This window comes from Pelophylax lessonae, assembly GCF_965119305.1.
Source record: "Pelophylax lessonae genome assembly, chromosome: 5".
Lineage (NCBI taxonomy): Eukaryota > Metazoa > Chordata > Amphibia > Anura > Ranidae > Pelophylax > Pelophylax lessonae.
In genome coordinates this window covers 163,785,472-163,799,459 of record NC_138772.1, presented here as the reverse complement: position 1 = coordinate 163,799,459, position 13,988 = coordinate 163,785,472, and the positions used below count along the sequence as shown (strand labels likewise).

At 43.4% G+C, this 13,988-nt stretch overlaps 1 protein-coding gene across 1 annotated transcript in view; it reads right to left on the bottom strand.

Annotated features, from left to right (window-relative positions):
• Window positions 1–13,988, bottom strand: part of STT3B (STT3 oligosaccharyltransferase complex catalytic subunit B) — a 268,786-nt gene that overhangs the window by 227,881 nt on the left and 26,917 nt on the right. The gene's annotated exons all lie outside the window — the stretch shown is intronic.

Sequence of the window (13,988 nt, the reverse complement as noted above, 5' to 3'; positions counted from 1 at the left end):
TCTCCAGTGGAGAACTCTCCAGTCTGCAATCATGGTCATTGGGACAGAATGTGAGAAATTCTACCCAACGGAGGCAGCCATAAAAACATGACAAGTTCTAAACCTTGGCCACTGTGCTGCCATGGTTTCAGTTTAGGGAAAGTAAAATTTCCCTTCACTTCCTGTTCTGGCTGTCCAGAGAACCAATCTCCAGTTGGAGTTTTTGTAATGATCCAAATCCTCCACTCTTAAAAAGACAGAGCGCTCAGAAAGAACTTTATCTCCCGATCTTTAATTCGTTCTTCTAATAGAGAAGTGTCAAGCTGTTGCATCTCCTGGTGGAGCTCAGCACAGACGATGTACTCTCAAAAATCTAGTCATATACTGAACAAAAAGGTACTGTCAAGATTACATGAAAGCTTTTGCTAATTGACAGTTTTTCGCTCCCCCAGAAGCCTGGAGACTTATCAGTCCTGAGCTCAGGCAGGAGACAGGCCAGCATCCATCGGGGCCTTACACCTTGACAATGAGATGACATTTCTGCTTTGACATTAGATATTACAACTAAATCCCAGCACTCACCTATTCCAGGGAAGTGAGGCTGCACCATTACAGTTTAAAAAAGGTACAGATTCATATTCTTCCAAATCCACGATGCTAACTGGTTCTCTTTAAATGCACTTTGGGACTGCTGATTTAAGTATACTGAGTTTCTGAAGCTACGGATATGAAGGTATTATATGTGTGACACCATTCAGTGATCTTCATGTCATTCCTATTGGCCTATCACTATGGTCTCTACGTCACTGACCAATAGGAATGTGGAGGATGCAAGAGGGGGCAGGCCAGATTCAGCTCAAATTAGGAAGTTCTGAGGATGTGCATTCCAGTGAAGGAGGATACTGAATCCACCAATAGGTTTATACCCCATGTGACATTGCACGTCCATTTACTTCATGGGGAGATCAGTGATAAGGTAATGAGCAAGGAAGGGAGAAAAGAACATAAACCCCTAAAAAGATATCGACATCTAAAAGTGTAGATAGATCCTAACAATAGGGGCGTTTTCTACATTTTGACGATAGAGAAAAGGTGCCGATAATGGCATAAAAACGTACGAGATTCTACTACAATTTTACTGCGCTTATGATGCGTTTCGTAGGTCATGTGCATCAAAAACATAACAGGGATGCATTTTCAATGCATTTCAACAGGGAGGTTAAGTTTTTGGTGCAATTCTGTTTTTTTTTTTTTTTTACGGACCAAAAATGCAGCAAGCGAGATTAACACCACAACCAAAGCATAATGGACCAGTGTGAAGACACAGAATTTCAAGGGATGCATTTTTCTTGAGCTTTTTTTGTGCGCTAAATGTGGCGATAATGGGCAACAAATTTATAATCATTTCAATTCATGATAACAAAAAAGTTGAATATGTATATATATATATATATATACACACACATTTTTTTTTTTTAAACTGTTGGTTTCAGCCAAGTGCATCCCGAATTTTCGGTAACAAAATTTCCATTCTGTGTACCTCTACCCAATAATGAAACGTTATTTGCTCCTTGCCATTTCTAGTAGATATAACAAAAAAAGTTTAACCTGTTCGATATATGCAAAGAAAAAAAAAAAAAAAAACACAACACCTGTTAAGCCAGTTAGGCCAGGCATAGAAAGAGAAATTTTTTTTCTGCAACCTGAAAGAAAAATTGCTTGATTCCCCTTTCAGTCAGTACAGATGGGGGGAATCCCTGCTGCGGAGCAATGGTTTTTAACCTGGCGGAGGGGGCTGGAAGAACTATAATAACTGCTAGAAATAATCACATAAAATGCGACAGGCTGGTTGTACCCATGTTGATCGATTGATCAACTTGGGTATATTCAGCCTGCCCATAAATAGCTTGAATCTCTGCTGGTTCCTGCTGAAGCGGCCGACATTCGAACCGTCTGTGGCCGGCTTTAGTGTTAACTCCTTGTGTTCTCTCTCTGTCCTCACTAAGTTAGCGTTGTTCCCAGTGTTTCCAGTGGACTACAGAACATCTACCCCCTGTGTTATGGAGGTGTGGAGAATGGGAGACAACATTGCTCCTTCTTAGATACAGCGATTACTGGGAGAGTCACTGGATGAATATAAAAAAAGGAAAAAAAAAAAAAAGGAAACTAAAGCAACCAACTTCAGGACGGGTAAGCTGTAGTAGGGTATAGGTTTGTTCTTGGGTTTAGATACAGTTCATGTATAAAGGCTCCGTTCACATGTAGGCGTTTTTGGGGAGTTTTTCTGCTCTAGGATCAGCTCTCAAAACGCCCAACAAGACAAATCCTATTCATTTCAATGGCCCCTGTTCACATCTGAGCGTTTTGACGCTGTGAGCAAAACGCCCAACGCTCGAAAAAGTACATGAGCTTTTTGGGCAGATTACAGGCGTTTTCCATTGGTCTCTATTCAATCTAAAAATGCCTGCACAAAAAAACGCCTGTAAATCGCAGTAAAAAACACACGAAAACGCTACGCTCAGGTGTGAATGTAGCATAAGGAAAAAGTTAGCTGTGGACGTTTTTCATTAAAATCACAAAAAAAAAAAAAAAAAAAAAAAAAAAATATAGGCATCCTTAATTGGTATTGGCGATTACTTGAGAAAAAAAAAAAGTATCAATATCCATACTCACTCGGAAAAAAACTGGTACTGGTGCATCCCTAGTTGGTGGCCCGTTTGAGACGCTTCTGAGTTCATTCAAAATTGACAGGTGCATATGACCTGTCCCTTCTGACCGGCTTCAAGTAGTTTTTGCATCCCTATAGACATCTTTGTGGAAAGTAAAGACTGTTCGACACCAAAAAAAGTTCAACACTGGCCATTACAAAGAATGGCCCTTTTAAAGCGGAGTTCCGGCCACAAAATCAACATAACCGATTTTGTGGCCATCCGCTTGCTTTTCCCCACCTGAAACAGAATTGGATAGTTAGGATATTTTTTTTTTGTTTACTTACCTTGTAATTGTAGAAAGAAATACTCACCTGTCTTCCACTTCCTACCTCGGCCCTCGCCCTCATTTCCGGTTTGCAATGATTCCTGGGAGCTGAACGTCATCGCTCCCAGGAATCAATGCGACAGCACCGGCCCCGCTCGTCACTTACGGTGCGACGCCGCATTCCCTGCTAAACAGCTTCTGGGCATGCCCAGAAGCTGTGGAGGAATGCGGCGCCGCACCGGAAGTGACGAGAGGGGGCGGTGAAGGCGCATTCTGGGAGAAGAAGACGCGGAAGAGGATTGCGCTGGCTTCAGCTGCCCACAACAGAGATGGAAACGCTGGAGAAGAAATTTTAAAAGTGAGTATTTCTTCTAGCAGGTAAGTGTGAACCGGGACAGATCAGAGGCTATCCATTGTGGAATGTACTAGCCCTGACTGTCCCGGGGGTATGTTTATTGAAAAAATGTTTTTGTGGCCAGAACTCCGCTTTAAACCCTTCCCGCAGCCTATACAACTTCAAAACAAAAAGTTTTACAGTGTTGTTCCCTGCAGATACAGGTTCCTCACATTAAAAACGCAGATAATACATATTCACAAAGATTAACACACAATTTGCACTGCATGTAATCAGAAGACTGGGAGCTTCTTTCACCTGACATAGATCATTAAAATAGAGACTACATTCTTAATTAAAGGAAATCCATAATGTCAAACTTCCCATATAAGGCAATAATGGCCTTCAAGTAATCATTAAAATTCTAATAACCATTAAACGACAAGCCTAAATCACAGAAAAGACTGTTGCGGAGCTGTTCCCTCAATGCACCACCCTGTTTATCATCTCCGCTGCCCTGCAGCCATGTCCTAAGAAAAGGCTCCATTTTCCAGCAGCAGGTGGGAGTGACAACTTCAGAGGACTATCACTCATCAGTAGTATCATCTTTGCTGTACGGATCTTAAAAAGAGAAAAAAAAAATAGATATTTGAAATATAGAGCCACTAAACTGAAAGACTGAAAATACAATATGTATGTGAATGACCTAAAATAACCTTTACCAACAAGCTGATGACAGTTTCCATCTATGAACAGAAAATAAGGCAGCCAAAATAGTCCGCATATCAAAGTTTGTTTAAAGGGTAACTCCACTTTCGTGGGGGGGGGGGGGGGATATCAAATAAAGAAAAAACAGTATAGCGCATACAATTGCCTTGCCACACAAGACAGATCGGACACCTGACAATTTTGGGGGGACCAGTGACATTACTACAGTAATCAGTGCTAAAAATGTGCACTATTACTGTAATAATGACACTGGCAGGGAAGGGGTTAACACCAGAGGCAATAAAAAGGTCAAGTGTGTCCCTACGGCAGGGATCTCCAAACTATGGCCCTCCAGCTGTTGCAGAACTACATGTCCCATGAGGCATTGCAAAGCTGACATTCACAGACATGAATAGGCATGATGGGAATTGGTAGTCCCTGAACAACTGGAGGGCCATAGTTGTTCAGGGACTACAATTCCCACCATGCCTATTCATGTCTGAGTTTTGCAATGCCTCATGGGACATGTAGTTCTGCAACAGCTGGAGGGCCATAGTTTGGAGACCCCTGCCCTAGGGGATGCTTTCTAACTGTGCGGGGATGGACTCACTAGATCAGAGGTCTTCAAACTAAGGTCCTCCAATTGTTCCAAGAACTACAATTCCCCATCATGCCTAGTCATGTCTGTGAATGTCAGGGTTTTACAATGCCTCATGGGACGTGCAGTTCCTCAACAGCTGGAGGGCCATAGTGGAGACCCCTGCCCTAGGGGATGCTTTCTAACTGTGCGGAGATGGACTCACTAAATCAGGGGTCTTCAAACTAAGGTCCTCCAGTTGGAATGAATTGTCAAGAGTTTTACAATGCCTCATGGGACGTGTAGTTCAACAGCTGGAGGGCCGTAGTTTGAGGATCCCTGCATAAGATGACCACAGATCCATGTTCCTAAATAGCAGGAACACAGGATCCCTCTGTTCATCCGTGACAGAACGTTCTGCCTTTCTGGGGAGTGTTCGCTGGTGGCTGGCGGACATCGCATCCGCCGGACCCACCGACTGGCTCCCCCTCTGGCCAATCAGTGCATGACCCCACTGGCTATTGCACGAAACTACATCGTTTCACGCAATAGAGCTGAGCTGCCGCAGTATATGTACTGCTGGCGGTGGGCAAGTGGTTAAATTAGAACGCAGGGGCTGCACAAAGCCGTCATTCCTAATTTGACAGCTGGGTCTGCAGGCCCTACATCCCAATTGAAAGGACTAGGACTACTTGTATTGAGATGCATGGGACACCTGTGCATCCTTGTGTAGAGAAACACGGCCCTCGCATGGGCGTACACTATAGTTCACCCGTGTGAACGAGCATCAAATGTTTCAGAGCTCTTGGCATGGGGAGCATGCACACAAAGGCTTCAGAGGGATGTGCGCCAGTGATAAATGCAAAAACAAAGCTGCTAGAAGGAGAGAACAACAACTGGACCGATTTCCCAACAATCCGTTCTACAATTGTAGGTCACGCTTGCCCTCGTCTCTTAACACTGTTACATCCACAGAAAAACAAAAATGCCCAATCCCAACAGCATCCTGGTTTTGATTTAAGAAAAATAAAATTTAAATAAAACCACTGGAGACGGAATAAATGGTCTTGTATAGGATGGATTTTCAGGTGCCATGCGGTTCTCATGCTGTACGCTGACCACATACTGCCCATGTCCGTATGATTTACACAGTGCATCCTATTACTTTCCGACACACAGCTGCTCCTATTTCACAGTCAGAGCTCTCATCCTCCAACCGCACACCAGGTTAGAATCGGGTTGGTGGCGGTGCGAAAGATAGTAATAATTCTTCCCACCAGATAGACAAAAATGATTCCCTTTCTATTTCTGAGCTTCTCTCTTTTTTGGAAAGATCTGTGGAAGATGAACACCGACATCTGAATAGAGCTGCACGATTCTGGATAAAATGAGAATCATGATTTTTTTTTGCTTAGAATAAAGATCACGATTGTGAAGAACTTTATTTTTAAAGAATGAACATTAACTTATAAAACAAGATGGCAATAAAATAAGACATAATACTCTTTGCTTCAATCAAATTTAAAAGAAATGCAATGAAAAAGAATGTAATTTGTAAAGATCAAAAAAAAAAAAAAAATTACCATTAAAGCGATTGTAGAAGTCTTGTTTTTTTCTTAAAAAAAAAATAAACTGTTATACTTACCTGCTCTGTGCAGTGGATTTGCACATGCTCTGTGCAGTGGATTTGCACAGAGCAGCCCAGATCCTCTTCTCAGGTCCCTCTTCTGTGATCCTGTCCCCTCCCTCCTGTTGAGTGCCCCCACAGAAAGCTGCTTGCTATGGGGGCACCCGAGCCGAGTCACAGCTCCATGTGTCCACTCATCCCGGCCCCTCTCCCTCCTGATTGGCTAGCTGACTGAATGACAGCACCGACAGCCAATCGCGCTGCTGTTTCTCAGCCAATCAGGAGGGAGAATCTGGGACAGCTGAGACACTCCTGGACATCTTTGGACAGAGAGGGACCTCAGGTAAGTGTTTGGGGGGGGGGGGGGGGCTACTGCACACAGTTTTTATTTATCTTAATACAGAGAATGCAAGATAAAAAAAAAAAAAAAAAAAAAAAAAAAAAAAAACCTGACTTTACAACTCCTTTAAAGTACAACTATGGGCAAAATGTTTTTTACCCCATTTTAGACAGAGCAAGGGAGGGTTATAACCCCTGTCAATTTTTTTGTTTTCACCATCTGTGTCCCACGGTGGAGGAGATTTCTCTTCACTTCCTGTCCCATAGCCAAACAGGAAGTGAGAGGGAATCCCTGCAAAATTAGGGGAATTCCTTGAGGATCCCCAGGTCACCAGAACTAGTGTCCTGATTGGAAGATTTCTCCCCATTACCTCTGAGGACAACCCAAAATTTGGGAATTTCTTTCACTTTCAATGATGATAAACAGGCCAAATAGAGAGAGAATCCCCCTAATAGAAGCACAGACCGCAATCAAAACTGACAGGGTTTCTAATCTGCACTCTATCCAAAACTAGAAAGAAAAAATTGCCTTTAGTTATACTTGTTTTTTTTTTAGGGTGTTTTTTTTTTTTCGTACTTGCCAATACTAATTTCCGATACCTACCCTTGTTTACACTTAAGAGCATTGAAAAGTTATTTTACAAATTAAATACTTTTTTTTTTGTTTTAAAAAGCATTCAATTTGTAAATTTACACTTAAAAAGCATTTCAAAGTTACAAAAAAAATTTGAGGTAGGTATCGATAATTAGTATTGGCGAGTACAAGAGGGAAAAAAAAATAAAATAAAAAAGATTTGTCAGGAAAATCTATATAGTCATGCACTGAGTATGTGTATTTATGTTTTTTTTCCTTTTCTTGGGTATTGTTACTATGAAGCTGGCCAATATCAAAGGTCTCTGAAGAAGCACTACATAGAACACAATCTATTCTGCGAAACACGTCAAACCTATTGACCAACTTTTCAGAAGCCATCACCTGTATCGGATGGTCTTTCAAACCCTGGAAATCATTATCTTTCAATATGATGTTTTTATGATATATTTTTTATCCATTTGTAAAAATAAAATATTACCGTTTTATATACAATTGTCATGCTCACTGATTTGATACCCTACATCCTTTAAAGTCCTCATCCATGAGTGGGGGTTTTCTTGCCCCATCCCCCTATATACCTTGTTTTGCCTTGGCAAGCAAACAGTTTTTGTTTGCTCTGAGGAAGGGGGGCCAGTCCCCCGAAACACGTCAGCTGGTTCTGTCATCCAGTTGGATCTATGGAGGTCGGACTTCTGGTTTCTGAATTTATTACACTCTTATATGCAGCCTGGTTTGTACTTTTCATCTTACAATAAAGTGCTGTGGATAACACACTAGGTTTGTGCCCTTTTGGCTTTTTGTTGTTTGCACAGTTAAAGATTCCCCGATCTGTGGAGGGCTGCATCACCATCATTATCTAGTTAGAGTACACAGCTGTTTCCTTATGAAATCTTAGCGCTGAAGTGTCAAGTTCATTTGCTAAAATGAACAAAATGGGAGAACATACAAACCTCACATTACTAATGTTATGGAATAGTGGACCCAAAGCACCTTTGTTGTGCTGTGCAGCGATTTTACCGGTGGAGGCATGGCGCCTTCTTCTCTCAGCTATAAACATATTAAAGGCCATATGGCTGAACCATAAGAGCCAAGCAAACATGTTACTACGGGGAAAGACTATGCTTAAAAGACAATTAGCTGCAAAATCATACCAATGCAACATAAGCACGCCGCTTCTAATACAATTCAATTCTAGAATGTATAGCAAAATGAATACAACTGTTCATAAAACTCAAGCCTGTCAAATTCAAACAGACTTCCTAAAAAGTATAACCACAATTTATGCTCATTAATATTTATACATTAAAGTGAATAGTCACTCTACAGCAATAAAATTTACTACAATCTAGAAGATCTTCCGAGTCATCCACTGGAAATCGAATCCTGGTGGAATTTAAACAACAATATTCCAAGTGCAAAAAAACATACCAAGTGAGGATACAGAGTTGGGAGGACGACAACTTCATCCTGAAGGATGGTCATAGTGGTGCTTTTTCTCTTTTTTCTTTAAGGCACCGGACTAAAGGCACTTACACACGATAAAATCTGAAGGGAAATTTCGTCTGACGACCGATCTGCCGATTTTTGGATTGTTAGTATGGTGCTTTCGGCAGCCGACTCAGACTTTGCGGCCGACAAAATCCTGATGTGCAGGCTATATCATTTTTGTCATCCGTTAAAATAACGACCGATTTTCGTCTCATTAGTACAGATTTTGATGGAAAAAAATCTTAAGAGCAAGACTAGGTATGCTCAGAAACGAAAGAACACATACAAAGCAATCCAACATGACATCACTTTTGAAGTAGAATTCTGTTGTACGGGAAAATTCGTATGAAAATAACCTCTTCACTTTCCACATCAGACTAGCATACCACAAAAAATGGACGACAGATCGTTCGATAATCTGATCGTGTGTACGGGGCTAAAGTGTAGTAGAATGTGTACGTTTTATTTTTACCCCTAATCAGGGCAACTTGCCTAGCTGGTTTAAAAACAGGTTCATCCTTCATATGAGGTCCAGGACGCCATGGGGAATGTGGCACTGGGAGGGATGTGGTGGAGATCCAGGAGGTAGGGAGAAAGCTGGCTTAGAATCACTCTTACTCCGGTGGATCATGGCCTGGAAAGCAGAGCAGTGTGAGGTAGCGTTAAGTGTGTAGACGTCACAGGACCCAGGGTGCTTTGCAACGTGTGTCGGAGCATGCGCCATGCTGATTCCGAGCATGCTCGCTCCTTTGTAAAGCACCATACTAACAATCCGAAAATCGGCAGATCGGTCGGACGAAATTTTCCTTCAGATTTTCTTATCGTGTGTACGGGCCTTAACCACTTGCCGACCGCCGCAAGTAGATATACTGTGGCGGTCAGCCCCGGCCAGGCAAAGTGACGTATATATACACGTCGCTAGCCTGTGACCGGCTTGTGAGCCAATAGCGGGCGAGCGAGCGCCCCGGCTTGTTCACTGAGGAGTCCGCGTGTGACCGCCGGTCACACTACGATCGTCGGTAGAGAGGGAGAAAGGCGGGCGGCTTATGTAAACAAGCCGCCTGTCATTCTCCCCTGTGTAAAAATGGAGATCAGACGGTTCTACTATGTAGAACCGTTGCTCTGTTTTTACAATAGTAGACCTGTCCCATCACAGTTAGAAGCAAGCCCCTAGGACACACTTAACCCCTCCCTCTCCAATACAGTTAACCCCTTCCCTGCCAGTGTAATTTTTACAGTAACAGTGCATATGTATAGCACTGTACTGCAGTAATGTCACTGGTAACCCCCAAAGTGTCAAAAATGTCAGTCAAGGGTCCGATCTGTCCGCCGCAATGTCGCAGTAAACGGGGAAAAAAAAAAAAAAATAAAAAATAAAAAAAATCGCACAGGTGATCAAATACAACCAAAAGAAAGCTCTGTTTGTGGGAAAAAAAGGATGTGAAATTCGTTTTAGGTACAGCGTCGCACGACCGCGCAATTGTTCGTTAAAGTCACGCAGTAAAAAAAACAAAAAAAAAAAAAAAAAACCCCTGGTCAGGAAGGGGGTAAAATCTTCCGGGGCTTAAGTCTTTAAGTTGCCCTGATTAGGGGGAGAAAAAAAAAAAAAAAAAAAAAAAAAAAAAATGTACCTGTCCCACTACACTTCATTGCACTTTTCCTCCTCTCTCTTCTCATTGTTGCCCAGAGTCAGCTAAAGCTCAAGGATTAGCAAGCCCAAGTGTTGGACTAAGTAATATTTATGAACTTTATCAGACTGTGATACACTGCCATTGCACCTACCATTCCCCCCTCCTCCGTAGTCAGATGTCTCTCCAAGAATGATAGGTAGTAAGGCATTTGCCTGTCCTCGGACTACTTGTCACAATGCCAGGACTTGCTGTGCGCTCTTCTGTGAGGAGATTAGTAAAATGTGGAACACTTGCAGCAAGTTGCATTCGCTTTTCTCCACAGAAAGAAAAAGCAGATACTTTCATCGTTTGTCACTTGGATCCGAGGCACAAGCTGTACATACGGCTTTGACTTATGAACAAGCTGAGATTAAGGTGGAACTATAACCTTGTAATGAAACATTGCTGACAGGTAGGCTCTCTTTGCAGAAGAAAATAAAAGCTCCTCTTCTGCCAGTCACAAAGGTTTTCCCCAAATGTACACCGAGCAGCGCGTGCAATGATGTGGGGATGAACAACTCACTGGGCAGGAGTTCCAATATCCCAGGTCAGCCAGTCAAGATAGGTGAAGACCCCAAACCCAGCAGACAACTGGGTGAAGATGTCGGCACCAGCAAGGGACATGTGAATCTATCCTCTTGGACAGGTTATATATATATGACAGTTTGCCATATGCAGCATCTCAGTGACCAACCAGAATTCAAATCTGTTCATATTGAGGAGTTCCCTCAAGAAAAATGTGTTCCAATTGGAAGATTTTCCCTCCATTTGTGTTCTGTGGACAACTCAAATTTCAGATTTTCCCTCATTTTCTGTCTCCATGATACCCGTGTCCATAATATGCACATTAAGGCCCCATGCACACGGGACGTTTTTAACGCCGCTGTAAGCAGCGTCAGGCGTTTTCTTTTTGCAACCTAAAAACGCCCCTCCATGTTATTCTATGGCCTCATGCACACTCAGACGTTTTTGAGCTGCAAGTGGCCTAGGCGTTTTTAAGCTGCAACAAGAACCCACGACCTGCGCGTTCTGAGGACCAGCGTTACAGCGTTAAAAACGCCTGACGCTGCTAAAAGCTGAATAACTTTGCTATAACGTTGCTTAACGTGCGTTAAGCCACGTTATACGTTTTTTTTTCTTCCATTCAAAATCAATGGTTCCCTATGGGAGCCTATTGATTTGAATGGAGGTCGCAACACCGCAAGTCGGATCCGACTTGCGGGGTGACTTGCGCTGTGGGAATCTTGAGGGGGAACTCCACGCCAAAATGGGAAAAAAAAACGGCGTGGGGTCCCCCCCAAGGTTCCAAACCAGGCCCTTCGGGTCTGTTATGGAATTTGAGGGTAGCCCCACGCCGAAAAATCTGCGTGGGGTCCCCCCCAAAATCCATACCAGACCCTTATCCGAGCATGCAGCCCGGCAGGCCAGGAAAGGGGAGGGGACGAGCGAGCGGCCCCACCCCCTGGACCACACCAGGCCACATGCCCTCAACATGGGGGGGGGGGGGGGTGTTGGTGCTTTGGGGTAGGGGGAGCTCTGCACCCCCCACCTCAAAGCACCTTGCCCCCATGTTGATGAGGACAAGGGCCTCATCCCCACAACCCTGGCCGGTGGTTGTGGGGGTCTGCGGGCAGGGGGCTCATCTGAATCTGGAAGCCCCCTTTAACAAGGGGCCCCCCAGATCCCGGACCCCCTCCCTATGTGAATGGGTATGGGGTACACTGTACCCCTACTCATTCACCACATAAAAGGCAGTGTATGGAAATAACGACGAGACGTTTTGGAAAGTTTATTAAAAATCTTCTCCTCTCCGGGGTCTTCTCCGGGGTCTTCTGCTCTTTTGCTGTCCCCCTCTTCTTTTGTTCTTCTCTCCGGGGTCTTCTGCTGTCCCCTCTTCTGCTGTCCTCTCTTCTTTTCTTCTCCTCTCCGGTCTTCTGCTCTTTTGCTGTCGGCTCTTCTTCCTCCGGTCCTCCTCCGACGACGTCTCCGCTGATTATGCCTATCTCCGGTCTCTGCAGCTTATTATATAGCCATTAGGGGCGTGGCCCCGATGACATCATCGGGAGGCCCCGCCCCCTCATGTCACATATGACGCCATCTGTGACATGAGGGGGCGGGGCCTCCCGATGACGCTAAAAGCAACGTGGCAAAACGTGCAATAACGCCAATGGAAAAAGCTACTGAAAGCACGTTTTTACAGCTGCTTTTTCCGGCGTCAGAACTAACTGACGTACGTTTTTTCTAACGCCCCGTGTGCATGGGGCCTAAAGTGGAAAGCAAGTCAAAACCCAACTAAACCTACTGGCTTCAGTGCAGAGAAGGGACAGCCGACAACAGATGCTCCACGGTAAGCTTATGAAAAGGTTCTGCAACTATTGTTGGCGATATCTACTCTACTCTGGGGAGATCATGTGATCGGACCCGAGTGACTTCAGAAGTCGTGTAGACATCTTTCCTTTTACAGGGTAGATAGAATAGGCTTAGAATTGAGGTGGGATTCCACTTAGAGTAGACTATTAGGTTTTGATTCAGTTTTGACTTCCCTTCCACTCTAAAATTTTTACATCTTCAGAACAAGCAGCAAAAGCACCTTAAAAAGCAAGATTTAACCCATTCATGAAAGTTGAAATCTTTGCTGTTAAAAATAATCTTCACTTTAACAAAAATGTACAAAAAAAATCCCTGATCTGTCTTTGCCAAATGTTTTAGAAGGTCAACGTGTTTCACATTTATTCGCTTCTTCAGGACCTCATTGTCTTGGCAGCAAGGAAAATTGGCATATTGCTCTATGAGCGTGGCACGAGGACGGTGGTATAGTGTGCAGTGTAAACCAAATATATTGGATGATACGGCAAAGTATGACAATACACATACAACATTAGTTGTGAGCCAACTGGGAGTATAAATATGTCCGGAATACAAAGATGTTAAATCATATTCCAATATTCTTGCCTTCACCAGGCAATCTGCATTTGTAAAGTGTCACTGAGAAATTCCTCAAAAAAGGAACACAGCCATCCCTCCCAGCGTATATTCATTAAACCATTTATTCATCCAATGCATACACATAGACCATATAAAACAGTCCACCAGACAATATTTAGCACTTGCAACCTTCCATCAATGTGTGGCCGTTTCTTTCTGGAACCAGTAAAGTCCAATACGATAAAGGTCTCTTTTTGGTTTCATACAAGCCAATCACTTATTGGGTTTTTTTTTTTTTTTATTTAATCAAAAGACATGTAGTAGATAGATACATATGTTAGCCTAAATTTATGGCGACATTTTATTGGATAGGTTTTAGGTCAAAGTAAAAAATATGGGGGGGGGGGGGGGGGGAAGGGCAGGGGTTTTGTTTTACACAGTTTTCAGTGTTTTTTTCATTCAGATAGAGAGAAAAAAAAAAAAAAAGTACACATTTTATTTGCATACAGTATTGCATGACCGTTCAGTTGCCAGTTAAAGAGGTTGTAAACCCACCTCACAAACTTTTACCTATAGGTCAGCCTATATTAAGGCTTACCTATAGGTGCTATAAATATCTCCCAAACTTGCACCGTTTAGGAGATATTTAGAGTGCATACTGCCGATGACGTCATCGGCGCAGGCGCTCTGAAGGAACGGCCACCCGTGCCGTTCCTTCAGAGCTCAGTGCCGTGAACGTCGGCTCCCGCGCGCAGGCGCGGGAGTGATGT